Raw genomic sequence first — 14,965 nt, 5'->3', positions numbered from 1 at the left:
TGACACAAAAATGATTTACTAATTTTAAAATATTAATATTAATCAATACACTATTAGTAAGTTTGATAAGATTAAATGATATCACATATTAACAATAATAATTTCTCTCTTTCTCTCTCACACACACAGATGTATGTTTTTTGTATAAATAAATTATTTACTAATTTTCAAATACTAATTCTAATGTAAAGAACAATCAATCCATTAAAGAAATACTACAGTGAATTAGTAAGATTTTAGTTAATAAATTTTAAAAATTATGTAAGAATGAAGGAAATACCTGTCTCCACACATCTTTTTTTGAACTCCAAGTCCAAGCTGAGGTCCAACAGCTGTCAAATATATCAAGTAATGTGACAGGAGGGGAGGGAATGTTCTCTTCTCTCTCTCTCTCATCTCTCTTCTCTCTCTCTCCTCTCCCTCTCTCTCTATCTCTCTCTCTCTCATCTCTCTCATCTCTCTCTCTCTCGTCTCTCTCTCTCTCTCTCTCGGTTGATACTCTTCGTTCTCTCTCCTACTTGAGATGAGAGATTTTTATGGTACACATGTATATGTTTATTAATATTTTCAAATAATAATAATAATAATAATAATAATAATAATAATAATAATAATAATAATAATAATAATAACTGTAATTACACAAATCATATGTGAAAGTATTTTACAGAAATACTACGGTAATCTTTCCATTTCTCTCTCTCTCTCTCTCTCTCTCTCTCTCCCTAATAGAGATGTATGTTTTTTGTATGATAAATAAGTGATTTACTAATTTTCAAATATCAATATTAATGTAAACAGCAATAATATAAATTCATTAAAGAAAATATTAAAGTTAATTAGCAAGAATGAAAGAAAATCCTTTCTACCCCGCATCTTGTCTTTGAAACCCAGGTAGCCAAGCTGACATGGCTGGGGTCCAACAGCTGTCAAATATATCAAGTAATGTGACAGGAGGGGGAGTGTGTTGCCCACAAAAGATCATGCAATTTCTCTCTCTCTCTCTTTCACTGAGATGAGAGAATTTTTATGGTACATGTGTACATGTTTATTAATATTTTCGCATAATAATAATAACATAACTAATTTCAAAATCCATATGTGATAGCATTTTAAAGAAATACAATAATCTATCCATTTCACTCTTTTAAATAAGGATAACTCTCTCTCTCTCTCTCTCTCTCTCTCTCTCTCTCTCTTGCCACACGAGATACACGTATGTCATAGTGGTAACTCTTGCCCTCTGTTTGGGCTGGAAGTGTATGTACAAGTATATCTTTAAGGGCATTACTACATTTTATGGTAAAATAAAAAAATATACAGTACAGTAGTGCCTCAGGATACAAAATTAATCCATTCTGAAGCAGCCTTCGAAACCTGAATTTTTCATATCTCGAACTACGTTTTACATGTAAATTGCCTAATTCGTTCCAAGCCCTACAAAAACACCACAGTAAATTTTATTATAAAGCTAAATTCACCAATAAACAATGAAATACAGCAATTTGGACCATTCAATACCCAACATAAACTTTACTGTACCTGTAAATAAAGTGTATTAGTGTACATGGTACAAGAAATACTGTACGTACATATGTAGTAAAATGTGGAACCTTACCTTTCGAGTGAGGCGATCCCCGAAAGTGGCGACAGAGATTGAGGACAAATGGCAGAAAATATGAACACTTAACTTTAGGAAACATTAACACTTAACTTTATAAAAAACTTAAAATTACATTTCTTTTTCTGTTTTTACATTTTTTTTTTACTTTTTTATACTTTATGCTTTTTACAAAATTTCAATTTCTTCACCACTTTCAACTTTCTGTTTTTTTGTATCACTTGGATCTTCCTGTTTGCTTACTACTACTAAAGGCCTCTTTATAAAATAACTATCCAAGGAAGATTGCTTCTGCCTGCTTTTCAAAATGTTCCTGAAACGACTCGGGCAAACGTCATCAAACTGCGCAAGCATATGACCTGTGTAAGCCTTTTCGGGGTGTCTCTTTTCTACAAATGTTTGCACTTTATGAAGCACCTAGAGCATCCTTAATTTCTGCTGTTGTCTTAGGGTCCTCCTCCTTCTCCTCCTCACTGCTGCTAGAAAACTCTTCTTGAATGACGTTATCTTGCATGGCCTCCAACTCCTTCAAGTCATCTGTCGTAAGCTCCTCTTGGACGAGAATGACCAGCCCCATGGACTTGCCGAGTGCAACGATCTCGTCAAGATCTGGTTGCGAAACAGTTTCAGGACCGTCAACTGTTTCTGAATCTGCATCAACTTCGCCCACGTTGAATCCCTCAAAGTCTCGGGCGGATACGGCATCAGGCCAGAGTTTCCTCCGCGAATAATTCAAGGTTCACCTCGAAACCTCCTGCCAAGCTTGATAGATGAGTCGGATGCATATCACAACATCAAAATGCTCCTTCCAAAATTCACGCAAGGTGGGGTTTGTGGTATCGGTGATGTCGAAACATCTCTTGAAAAGATGTTTCGTATACAGCTCCTTGAAGTTTGATATCACTTGCTGGTCCATGGGCTGGAGGAGAGGGGTGGTGTTAGGCAGAAGATAAAGAACCTTGATAAAAGAATACTCTACTAGGATATCTTCCTTAAGACCAGGAGGGTGAGCAGGGGCATCATCCAACAACAGCAGACATTTCAGAGGGAGGCGTTTCTCTTCCAAGAATTTCTTCACTGTCGGGCCGAAACACAGATTTACCCACTCGGTAAACAAAAGTCTCATTACCCAAGCTTTCACATTAGCCCTCCACATAACCGGTAGCTTCTCCTTTAGCACTTTGTGGGCCATGAAGGCTCGAGGAGCCTCCAAATGATACACAAGTAGGGGGCTTCACCTTACAATCCCCACTGGCGTTCGAACAAAGTGCGAACGTAAGCCTGTCTTTTATAGCCTTATGCCCAGGTAGCTTCTCCTCTTCCTCCGTAATGTACGTTCGACGAGGCATTTTCTTCCAAAAAAGGCCAGTCTGGTCACAGTTGAAGACTTGCTGAGAACTGTAGCCTTCCTTGATCGTCATCTCGTCAAACGTCTTAATAAAGGCTTTGGCCACTTTTGTGTCCGAGCTGGCAGCCACCCCAGGCCGCCGCACCACTGTTACGGACCCTGTGAGATCTCAGAGACAATGTTACGGTGTTGAAATATCCTGGAAAGGGTCGACACATTGTTACGGCCTCTGAGGGAGGTCCGCTTCAGGTTCGATATGAAATAATAAAAAAATATTTATCAACACAAACAGTTGAAACTGAGGATATGAATATAGAAAGAAACACTAACACAACAAAGGTTTATTTACAAGCTTACTAACAAAGGTAAATGCAGAATGGTATCTCCTATTTACATAAAACGATAGAATCTTACACTGCATGAACTGGGGGAAACAGTGAGGTAATTCATATACTTGCAGGACGGTTTAGTGACTCGTAGCGGTGGCTTGCACTAAAGGAGGGCCGGCAATTGCAGACGTCCCCTTGACTCCGTATTGCAGAAACTAGTCTATTCGTAAGGCAGGAACCCTCCCCTTTTCTTCTCCGAAGTCCGCTCAACGTAGAGACAACTCGGCTGTCCACACCGGAAGACGACTAGACCAATATCCAACCAACTCTTCTTTTGATTGATACTTCGTCGGTTCCTTTTTTCTCGTATCTCACGGAAGATCTCTGCTGCTGCTGATCTCTCACTGATAATCTGATCTGTGGCTCTCTGTGACTAACTGGTGATCTCTCTTTTACGATCTCTCTCTCTTCTACGATCACTAACTATATCTCCTCCTACGATCACTGCTCTCCAAAGTTCGTTCGTCGTATTTAGTTTACGGCACTCTAAGGGCGGAGCCTATGGTGAACGTCACCAACTCCAGGGATTTCTAGAACTTCTTAGATGAATCTAGACAAGGTATTGCATCAGAAAACGCGGCGTTTCTCACGTCCCGACGAGATCCACAACACTCCTGCCGATTCTAGAACCATCATGATAACAGGCACCTTCAACACATTGCGCTAACGCCTCCTTGCTGCCGAACTTCTCGAAAAAAAATGCGTTCTCCTTTCTTTTAACTTCTTTTGCTATGAAGAAATTACCATCACAACCACCGAATGGATGCCAGTCCGTTTACGGAATTTATCAAACCACCCCCAAGAAGCCTTGAAGTCTGGGGTTGGCGTCGATGTACCTTCTTCTCCGCCGTCTTTGGTCTGGGCAATCAGATCACCGAAAATAGCGCAGATTACAGTTTCGGTTATCGTATCGCCAGCGATTTCTTTGTTTTTAATCCATACGAAAAGCAGCCTCTCCATCTTATCATGCATGTGGCTCCTCTTGTTGGACAAAACAGTCACGTCCTTAGAAGGTGTAGCTGCTTTGATGGCTTCCTTCTGCTTAAGGATGGTGCCTATCATTGACGGATTTCGGCTGTATTCCTTGGCGATCACACTCAACCGCATGCCAGCTTCATACTTCTTAATTATCTCCATCTTAGTCTCCAAAGAAAGCATCCTCTTTTTTCCGTGAATTTCCGCAACATTCTTGAGACCCATGGCTAATTAAGTTGCCGAGCTGGTATTTCCGAAAATGTCTCCCATATACCGGCAACATTCGGGAGTGAGCGCCAAAGCGGAAAAAAAGTTTTTTTCAAAAAATCACAGTATGCTTAGTTTTCAAGATTAAGAGTACATTTTTTACTCCTTTTTTTGTCATTGCCTGAAGTTTAGTATGCAACCATCAGAAATGAAAAAAATATCATTATCATATATAAATATTGGAATATATGACAGCGCAAAAAAAATGTCATATATAATTGTATGCAAATCGCGCTGTGAGCAAAACGGTTAAAGCTAATGAGTTAATTATTTTTTAGTTGTATAGTACACTAAATTGCGATGATTTTGGCACATAAATTGTAAAACGATCAAAGCAACACAGACAACATATTATCACAATATGATGCATGAATTCTTAACTCATGGAAGTAAATAAAAAAGTTTTTTTCAAAAATTCAACATAAATCAAAATATTGTAATAGAGACTTCCCGTTGTTGCAAAATGAAGGCAATTGATTGAATATTACTAGACTGTAAGTGTTGTAGCTTACAATAGCAGTTTTCGACCATTTCGGTCGAGTTAAATTTGACCAAAGGTCGAATTTTTTCTATTAATCGTGATTTATATGAAAATATTTCAAAACTGATAAAAGCTACAACCATGGGTTGTTTTTTGTTGTATTCTACATGAAATTGCGCACATTTTTCATATATAAAACTTTATGTACCGGCTGATATAAAACAGTGCAAAACATTATGATAATCAGACAAAAGAATTTCTGATTTTTCGGAAGAGTTACCACACGGATGTAAGGAAAAAGTTTTTTTTCAAAAATTCATCATAAATCAAAATATTGTGCTAGAGACTTCCAATTTGCTGCAAAATGAAAGTAAATGATTGAATATTACTAGAATGTAAGAGTTTTAGCTTACAATTGTGTTTTTTTTACCATTTCGGTCAAGTCAAATTTGACCGAAGGTTGAAATTATGGCACTTATCATTATTTACATAAAAATATTTCGAAACTGATAAAAGCTACAACCATGGCTTTTTTTTGTTATATTCTACATGAAATTGTGCACATTTTCATATATACAACTTTAGGTAACACCTAATATAAAACAGTGCAAATATTACGATAATTGGACGAAAGAATTTCTGATTTTTTCGGCAGAGTTATCACACAGATGTAGGAAAAAGTTTTTTTAAAAAATTCACCATAAATCGAAATATTGTGCTAGAGACTTCCAATTCGTTGCAAAATGAAGGTAAATGATTGAATATCACTAGAATATAAGAGGTTTAGCAAGCTTTAAAATTGTTCTCGGCGGTCCGGTGCAATTCTCGGACTTTACAATACACCCTTTCGTAATCTGAATTATTTTCATATGTAGAAGCAAAAAAATCTTCGTCTTGGCTTTTATAACTTGGATTTTTCATAAGTAGGGGCATTCGTATGTCGAGGTTCCACTGTATATATATACTGCATATATATATATATACATAGGCAGTCCCTGGGTTACGACATTCCGAGGTTACAACGCTTTTCAATTATATTCATAAGAAATTATTTCCAGGGTTACGACGCATGTTCCAGGGTTACAACACATGTTCCAGAGTTACGACGCCTACAAACGATGATCTGGCAGATGAAATATGACACCAAAAATGCAAAATAATCAATATTTAAAGTTTTTTTTTTGATGGAAAATGCAATAAGAATGCAGTTTACATAGTTCTGAATGCACCTAAAGCATTAAAAGTAAGGTTTTCTTAGGATTTTTGACAATGTTGCAGCTTACGAGGATTTTCGGCTTACGGCGCGTCTCAAGAACGGAACCCCCGTCGTAACCCGGGGACTGCCTGTATATATATATATATATATATATATACAGTGTTCCCCCCGTATTGGCGGGGGATGTGTACTAGATACACCCCGTGAATAGTTAAAACCCACAAATAGTTAGAACCACCACAAAAAATGCTTATAACTGCCTATCTTGAAAGTTGAGATACCAAATGTATACCTTAAATAACAACCTACTTCAAATATACCTAAAATTACTAACCTATTACTGTATTAATCTTTGAGGTTATATTATTACTATCATTTCAAAGTCATCTTAAACATTTTACCTTTAAAAATATATACCTACAGCCAATAACAGAGAGAGAGAGAGAGACCACTGAATGGCAACATCATAAATCTGACCATCAAGAGTGAAATTATGAATTATTTCTGGGAGAGAGAGAGAGAGAGAGGGAGAGAGAGAGAGAGAGAGAGAGAGAGAGAGAGATTGAGATAGAGAGAGAGAGAGAGAGAAGAGGGAGAGAGAGAGAGAGAGAAATAACTTCTAGACTCGACTCCTTCCCTCCACCAATTCTTATATCAAACTGCCATTTACTCCCCCGTCCACCTTCCTCCAAGTGGATAAAAAGACTGGGAATCGCTATTTTCTTTTATCAATTTTATTAATATTTGAAAATTAGTTTTAAGGTAAATCATTTATTTATACCACAAAACAAATAAAACATACATAAGTGAGAGAGAGAGAGAGAGAGAGAGAGAGAGAGAGAGAGAGAGAGAGAGAGAGAGAGAGAGAGAGAGAGAGAGAATGTTATTGTTGTTGTTTAATCTCATTAAACTTGATATTTGAAAACTAGTACTGTATATTATTATTTTACCATAAAATGTAGTAATGCCCTTAAAGATATACTTATACATTACACTTCCAGCCCAAACAGAGGGCGAGAGTTACCCTATGACATACGAGTATCTCGTGTGGCAAAAGAAAGAAAGTGAAAGAGAGAGAGAGTTATCCTTATTTAAAAGAGTGAAATGGATAGATTATTGTATTTCTTTAAAATACTATAACATATGAATTTTGAAATTAGTTATATTATTATTATTATGCAAAAATATTAATAAACATATGCGCATGCACCATAGAAATTCTCTCATCTCAATAAGAGAGAGAGAGAGAGAGAGAGAGAGAGAGAGAGAGAGAGATATTGCATGGTCTGGTGAGGGCAACACACTTCGCCCTCCTGTCACATTATTTGATATATTTGACAGCTGTTGGACCCCAGCCATCTCAGCTTGGCTAACTGGAGTTCAAAGACAAGATGCGGGGTAGAAAAGATTTTCTTTCATTCTTACATAATCTTTTAATTTATAAACTACAATCTTGCTAATTCACTTTAGTATTTACTTTAATGAATTTATATTATTGCTGTTTACATTAATATTGATATCTGAAAATTAGTAAATCCCTTATTTATCATGCAAAAAACATACATCTCTGTAAGAGAGAGAGAGAGAAAGAGATGGAAAGATTAGCGTAGTATTTCTGTAAAATACTTTCACATATGCTTTTTGTAATTACAGTTATAGTTATTATTATTATTATTATTACTATTATTATTATTTGAAAATATTAATAAACATATACATACGTGTACCATAAAAATCTCTCATCTCAGTAAAGAGAGAGAGAGAGAGAAAACACACTCCCTCCAATCTCACATTACTTGACATATTTAACAGCTGTTGGACCTCAGCTTAGTACCTGGAGTTCAAAAGAGAGATGCGTGAAGACTGGGATTTCTTTCATTCTTACATATTTTTTTTAAAATTTATAAACTGTAGTATTTTCTTTAATGAATTGATTGCTCTTTACATTAATATTAATATTTGAAAATTAGTACATCATTTATTAATCATACAAAAAACTTACATCTCTGTACGAGACAGAGAATTATTATTGTTGTTGTGATATCATCTAATCTTATCAAACTGACTAATACAGTATTGATCAATATTAATATTTTAAAATTAGTAAATCATTTTTGTATCATAAAAATATATTTAGGCATGAAAATAACATCAAAATACACTAATTAGTGATTATTTATCGTCGGAAAACCCAACAAATAGACTAATCCCCGCAAATAATGAGTAGATATGGTCCCGAGAGAAATCCGCGAATCAGTGAGTCCACGAATCTAGAGAACGCGAATACGGGGGCCCACTGTATGTATGTATGTATGTATGTGTGTATATATATATATATATATATATATATATATATATATATATATATATATATATATATATATATAATATATATATATATAAATATATATATATATATATATATATATAACTTGGTCGTATTCGTATTCGGGGGATGGGTACCAAGAACCCCCCGTGAATAGTTAGAACCGCGAATGTTTGGAACCCCTATGAAAATGCTAAAAACAGCCTATTTTGTTAGTTAAAACTCAAGAAAAAACCCACTAAAAATTTTCATACTTGGTTTTTTTAATAGTTTTATCACAAAAAGTGCATTTTATAATGAAATTCATCAAAAAAAAAAAACCAGGAATTTGTGGATATTTATCATAGAAAAAATACTGCGAATGCTCGCATTTTCCGCGAATAATGCGGGGAAACGTTCCCCAGAGAAATCCGCGAATGTGTGAGTCCGCAAATCTGGAGAACGCGAATACGGGGGGTCCACTGTATATATAGTATATATATATATATATATATATAGTATATATATATATCTATATATATTATATCTATATGTATATATATATAATACTTAATAATCTATATATATATATTATTATATATATATATATATATATATCTATATGTATATAATATATATATATTATATATATTTATATATATATATATATTACTAATAAATAATATATATATATTTATAATCTATATGATATATATATATATAATATATAATATCTATATATATATATATATATATATATAATATAATATTCCAGTATACTGACAAATTCCAAGTTCTTATACTGCTGTTATTTGGTTTAAAAAAATTCATTTGGTTTAAAAATAGCTGAACTCTGTTGTCCATACCTAACTGACCATTTATGTTATATTAATCTCTGGGGAAGTGATTTTCCTGTAAAACTGATGTAAGATTGGCCACAGTCCAGGCATGGGATCTCATATACTCCTGTGTCTTTGGGGACTGTCTTTTGTTGGTGGTTAATCAGGGCTTGGGCTAAGGTATTTGGGTAAATAAAGGCAAAAGGGTGAGATTTTCTGAGAGTCTGGTCACCATCTTAATCCTGTCCAGGTGTGGATTTTTTTTTTTATTGTTGGGTCTCTCTGGTCTTTTCTTGAGGGAGTCAGTAGAAAATTACGTTTGCTTTGTGAATCGATTTCTCAATTATATGGTCAGGATACCTTGAAGATGAAACAATTAGTAAGGTTCTTAGGAATCGGTTGCTGGTTACACCTATCTTGATAGAAATGTCATGATAACTAAAGAAGTAAATGTATGAAAGTGAGAATGTTGGTTTTCTGTATATGGCAAATTTGTATTCTGTCGTGTCTCTAATTATTAAAACATCACAAAAAGGAATTTTGTTGTCTTTTTCCCATTCAACTTTAAAATTGATGCTGGGCACTAGTGTTTTTAATTTTGAATTCATTGAAACTGCCCCATCTACTACTCCAAAACGTTTTAGGGGTTTCATATATATATATATATATATATATATATATATATATATATATATATATATATATATATATATATATATATATATATATATAAGTATATCTGCATTCCATATCATGACCCTAATTATGACTGAATATCATTAAAAAAAAAAAAAATAAATAAATAAAAATGATATTGTCATGATACAATAAAGTTTGTTCATACTTACCTGACAGATATATATATAGCTGTATTCTCTGACGACCGACAGAATTTCGAAACTCCCGGCAAACGCAGTGGTCGGCTAGGTGGTTAGTACCCATTCCCATTTTCTATTCAGATTTTCTTTACCACTGTCCCCTGAGGGGAGGTGGGTGGGTACTTAATTATATATATCTGTCAGGTAAGTATGAACAAACTTTATTGTATCATGACAATATCATTTTGTTCATGACACTTACCTGCCAGATATATATAGCTGAATCCCACCATTGGAGGTGGGAAGTGACAGAATAGAAGGAGTTTTGGAAACATTTCACATGCATATGATTGACATCTTGGTTCCCTACCTGTTAGCATAGCTGACTTCGTGATTACTGTCACTCAAGCCTGCTTCTGCTTAACTAGAATTTCCAGCAAGGTAGTGACCTGTATAGCTGGATAGTTCTAGATGATCTGTCAACGGGAGCGTGACCACAATGTGACTAGACCATATTGACCATACTGAAGACAACGAAGCATAAAAAATACCACCTAACCTAGCCCCACTAAAGTTAGTCCCATAACTTTCAGGCTAATTAAAGGGAAGACCGCCTCAAGCGGCCACCCTACGACCGTAAAAACATACCCATAATTAAAATCACACATTTTCATTTTCTAAAGAATGGGGTGGGGTTCGTATTGCTTCTCGTCCCCAATACTGTATCCGCGGAAATGTATGGTCCAAAGCGAGTAGCAATTCTCATATGTCGCCTTCACATCTCTGAGGTAGTGTGAAGCAAACACAGAGTTGACTTCGCCAAAAATGTGGCACCCAGGATATCACTGAGTGCCATATTTTTCTGAAAAGCCACCGAAGTAGCTACCGCTCTAACCTCGTGAGCATTAACTTTTAGCAGTTTAAGATCACCATCCGTGCAGGATGAATGAGCTTCCCTGATGGTGTTTCTCAAGAAGAACGCCAGTGCGTTTTTAGACATTGGTAATTCCGGCCTCTTGACCGAACACACAGGTTGTCTGACGGGCCTCTACATTGTTTGGTCTTTTCCAGATAAAATTTGAGAGCTCTGACAGGGCACAAAACTCTCTCCGGCTCTCGTCCGACGAACTCTGATAACCCCTTGATATCAAAGCTTTTAGGCCAGGGGTTGGATGGGTTTTCGTTCTTCGCTAAGAACGAGGGGCTCAGCGAACACACCCATTGTGTTCTCTGAAACCCACATGTTTACTCATAGCTTGGATTTGCTAACCCTCTTAGCTGTTGCCAAAGCGGTTAGGAAATAGCTTTCCTAGTTACATCTTTCAAAGAGGCAGCGTGCATAGGCTCAAATGGGGCTGACATTAAAAACTTTAAGACAACATCTAAATTCCATGAGGGAATCTTGTCTCGTGGAGCTTTTGATGTTTCAAAGGACCTCAATAAATCGTGAAGATCTTTATCATTTGATAAATCCAAGCCTCTGTGTCGAAAAAAGACCGTTGACAGCATACTTTTGTAGCCTTTAATCGTTGACACTGAAAGTTTGTCTATATCTCTAAGATGTAAGAGAAAATCAGCAATCTGGCTCACAGAGGTCGTGGAGGAGGAAATATTTGCCTTCTACACCAGCTTCTGAAGACAGCCCACTTCGATTGGTAGACAGCTTGGGAAGATGTTCTTCTAGCGCTGGCAATAGCTCTTGCCACCGATCTTGAAAAACCTCTCGCTCTGGCCAACTTTTGGATAGTCTGAATGCAGTCAGACTCAGAGCGGAGAGGTTTCCGTGATACCTCTCGAAGTGGGGCTGTCTGAGTAGATCGATTTTTTCTGGGAGTGTCCTTGGGAAATCTACCAGAAATGACATGGCCTCTGTGAACCAGTCGCTTGCAGGCCAAAAGGGGGCGATCAACGTCATTCTTGCTCCTTCCGACGCCGCAAACTTCCTTATTACCTCTCCCAGGAGTTTGAATGGAGGAAAGGCGTAGAGATCCATCCCCTTCCAATTCCAAAGCATGGCGTCTATTGCTATTGCTCCTGGGTCTAGAACCGGAGAGCAGTAAATAGGAAGCCTCTTCGTTTTTGCTGTCGCGAAGAGGTCTACCAGTGGGCGTCCCCAAAGTTTCCACAACTCCTTGCAGATCTCTGGATGGAGAGTCCATTCGTTTTGGAAGCATTTGATGTTGACGGCTGAGGAGATCCGCACGAACGTTCTGCTGTCCTGAAACGAACCTCGTTAGAATCGTTACATTTCTCAGCTTCGCCCAAAGTAAGATTTCCCTCGTTATCCTGAACAGGGAGCGAGATAGAGTTCCTCCCTGTTTCTTGAGATATGCGAGCGCCGTGGTGTTGTCCGAGTTGACTTGTACAATTCGTCCCACAATCCTTAGACTCGAAGCATTGAAGTGCCAAACGAATCGCTTCTAGCTCCTTGAGGTTTATGTGCCAGGACCTCTGTTCCCCTCTCCAGAGGCCTGACACTTCTTCCTCCCCCAGTGTTGCTCCCCAGCCCGTCATGGACCGCGTCTGAGAACAACACTAGGTCTGGGCTCAGAACTTTGAGGGACATCCCTTCCGATAGCTTGACGGGATCGGACCACCACTTCAAATGCTCTTTGATCGATTGAGGGATTCTCAAAATCTCGTCTAGGTCTTTCTTGTTCTTCCAGTTGTCTGCTAGGAAAAACTGAAGCTGTCTGAGGTGCAGCCTTCCCAGAGAAACAAATTTCTCCAGCGAGGAAATGGTCCCCAGCAGACTCATCCATTCCCTCGCCGAGCATATTTCCTTCTCTAAGAAGACCGATACTTTCTCTAAGCATTTTAGTTGCTGACGTTCTATGGATGGAAATGCTTGAAAAGCCATGAATCCATCTGAATCCCCAGATACACGATGGACTGTGTGGGAATCAGATGGGACTTCTCGAAGTTGACCAGAAGGCCCAGGTCCTTCGTCAGCTGTAATGTCGTATGCAGGTCCTCCAGACACTGTTCCTTTGACGTGGACCAAGGATCAGCCAATCGTCTAAATAGAGTGAGACTCTTATCTTTGAGAGATGGAGCCATCTTGCTACATTTCGCATCAGAAGCGTGAATATCATAGGGGCTGTACTCAGCCGGAACAGAGAGCTCTGAATTGGAAGACCTGTCCTTTCAGAACGAATCTGAGGAACTTCCTGGACCGAGGATGTATCGGAACATGGAAATAGGCATCTTGGAGATCCAAGGACACCATCCAATCTCCTGGTCTCAGGGAAGCTAAAACAGACTGCAGTTTCCATCTTGAATTTTATTTTCCTTACAAAAAGATTCAGCCTGCTTACGTCTAGGACAGGTCTCCATCCTCCCGAGTGCTTCGGAACAAGGAAAAGCCTGTTGTAGAAGCCTGGAGAGTTTCCGTGAAACCGACTCTTTCTACTCGCTCTCTTTTCCAACATCTGATCCAAAAGGTCTAATAAGATCTGTTGCTTTGAATCCTGATAAGAGGGCGAAAGGTCTATTGGTTCTATGCTTAATGGTGGTTTCGATAGAAACGGGATTTTGTAACCTTTCTCGATCACTTCGAGTGACCAAGAGTTCGCCCCTCTTATCCCTCCATGCTTCGGGCGCGGAATAGATCGAGTCTCGCCCCGACTGGTGTCTGGAGGGCCGAAAAGTCATTTCTTTCTCCTGGTTTTTGAGGGGGCTCTGCCTCTAGGGAAACTCCTCCCTCGAGCATCAGCTCTTGAAATTCTTCCTAGAAGCTTGCGTGGTTCTTGAAGACATCTGATCAGCAGGACGTTTCGAAGACCGAGACAATAAGTCCTGCGTCGCTCGTTCTTGGAGATTTACTGATAAATCCTTTACCATCGATTGTGGAAAAAGATGAGCAGAAAAGGGAGCGAACAACAATTCTGCTTTTTGCGCTGCGACACTGACTTAGCTGTGAAGCTACGAGAATAGTGCGCGTTTCTTCAGGACTCCCGACGCAAAATGTGATGCCAGTTCGTCGGAGCCATCTCTTACTGCTCTGTCCATGCATGACAAAATACTCGCTAAGTCCTCCAATGAGATAGAATCTGGGCTTTCTAGACTGAACATCCAAGACGCCCAAACACCAATCTAGAAAGTTAAAACTTCCAAAGTTTTATAAAGGCCTTTGAGATGGTGATCTATCTCCGACATTGTCCACGAAACTTTCGCTGATGCCAGGCAAGATCTCTAGGAGCTTCCACTAAGTTGGCGAAATCCCCTTGTGCGGAAGCGGGGATTCTCAAACCTGCTTCCTCTTCTGTCTCGTACCACTTCCCCGATCTTCCACTAAGCCTCGTGGGGGGAAGCGCAAAAGAAGTCTTGCCCTTTGTCTTTTTGGATTCCATCCAATCATGGATTCTTTAAAAGCCCTTTTAGTCGAGAGCGAAGTGGGGCCATTTTGACAAATTTGGAGTCTTCCTTGCCTTCGAAGAGGTTAGTTGCGAAGGTGGAGAGAGAGGAACTGGAGCTCGGAATTTCTCAGGAAACAAATCTTTTAAAAGACGAGTCAAAGTCTTATAATCCACAGAGGATGAGGTTGTAGGATCCTCCTCCTCTTCCGAAACAGCCTCGCTTGACGATTTATTTTCTAATGGAGACATAGCCTTATTCTGAATTGAACGAGAAGAAACCAAAGTTTCACCTCCCTTCCGAACCGTAGGTTTTGTGTTTGAATCAATTTTGAAGAGGAGAGTCTGCTA

At 38.1% G+C, this 14,965-nt stretch overlaps 1 protein-coding gene across 4 annotated transcripts in view; it reads right to left on the bottom strand.

Moving 5' to 3' along the window:
* Positions 1–14,965, bottom strand: part of LOC135222616 (dynamin-binding protein-like) — a 334,340-nt gene that overhangs the window by 103,060 nt on the left and 216,315 nt on the right. The gene's annotated exons all lie outside the window — the stretch shown is intronic.

This window comes from Macrobrachium nipponense, chromosome 8 (genome assembly GCF_015104395.2).
Source record: "Macrobrachium nipponense isolate FS-2020 chromosome 8, ASM1510439v2, whole genome shotgun sequence".
NCBI classification, from domain to species: Eukaryota; Metazoa; Arthropoda; class Malacostraca; order Decapoda; family Palaemonidae; genus Macrobrachium; species Macrobrachium nipponense.
The sequence above is the reverse complement of the archived record's forward strand: the minus strand, read 5'-3'. Positions and strand labels throughout refer to the sequence as shown.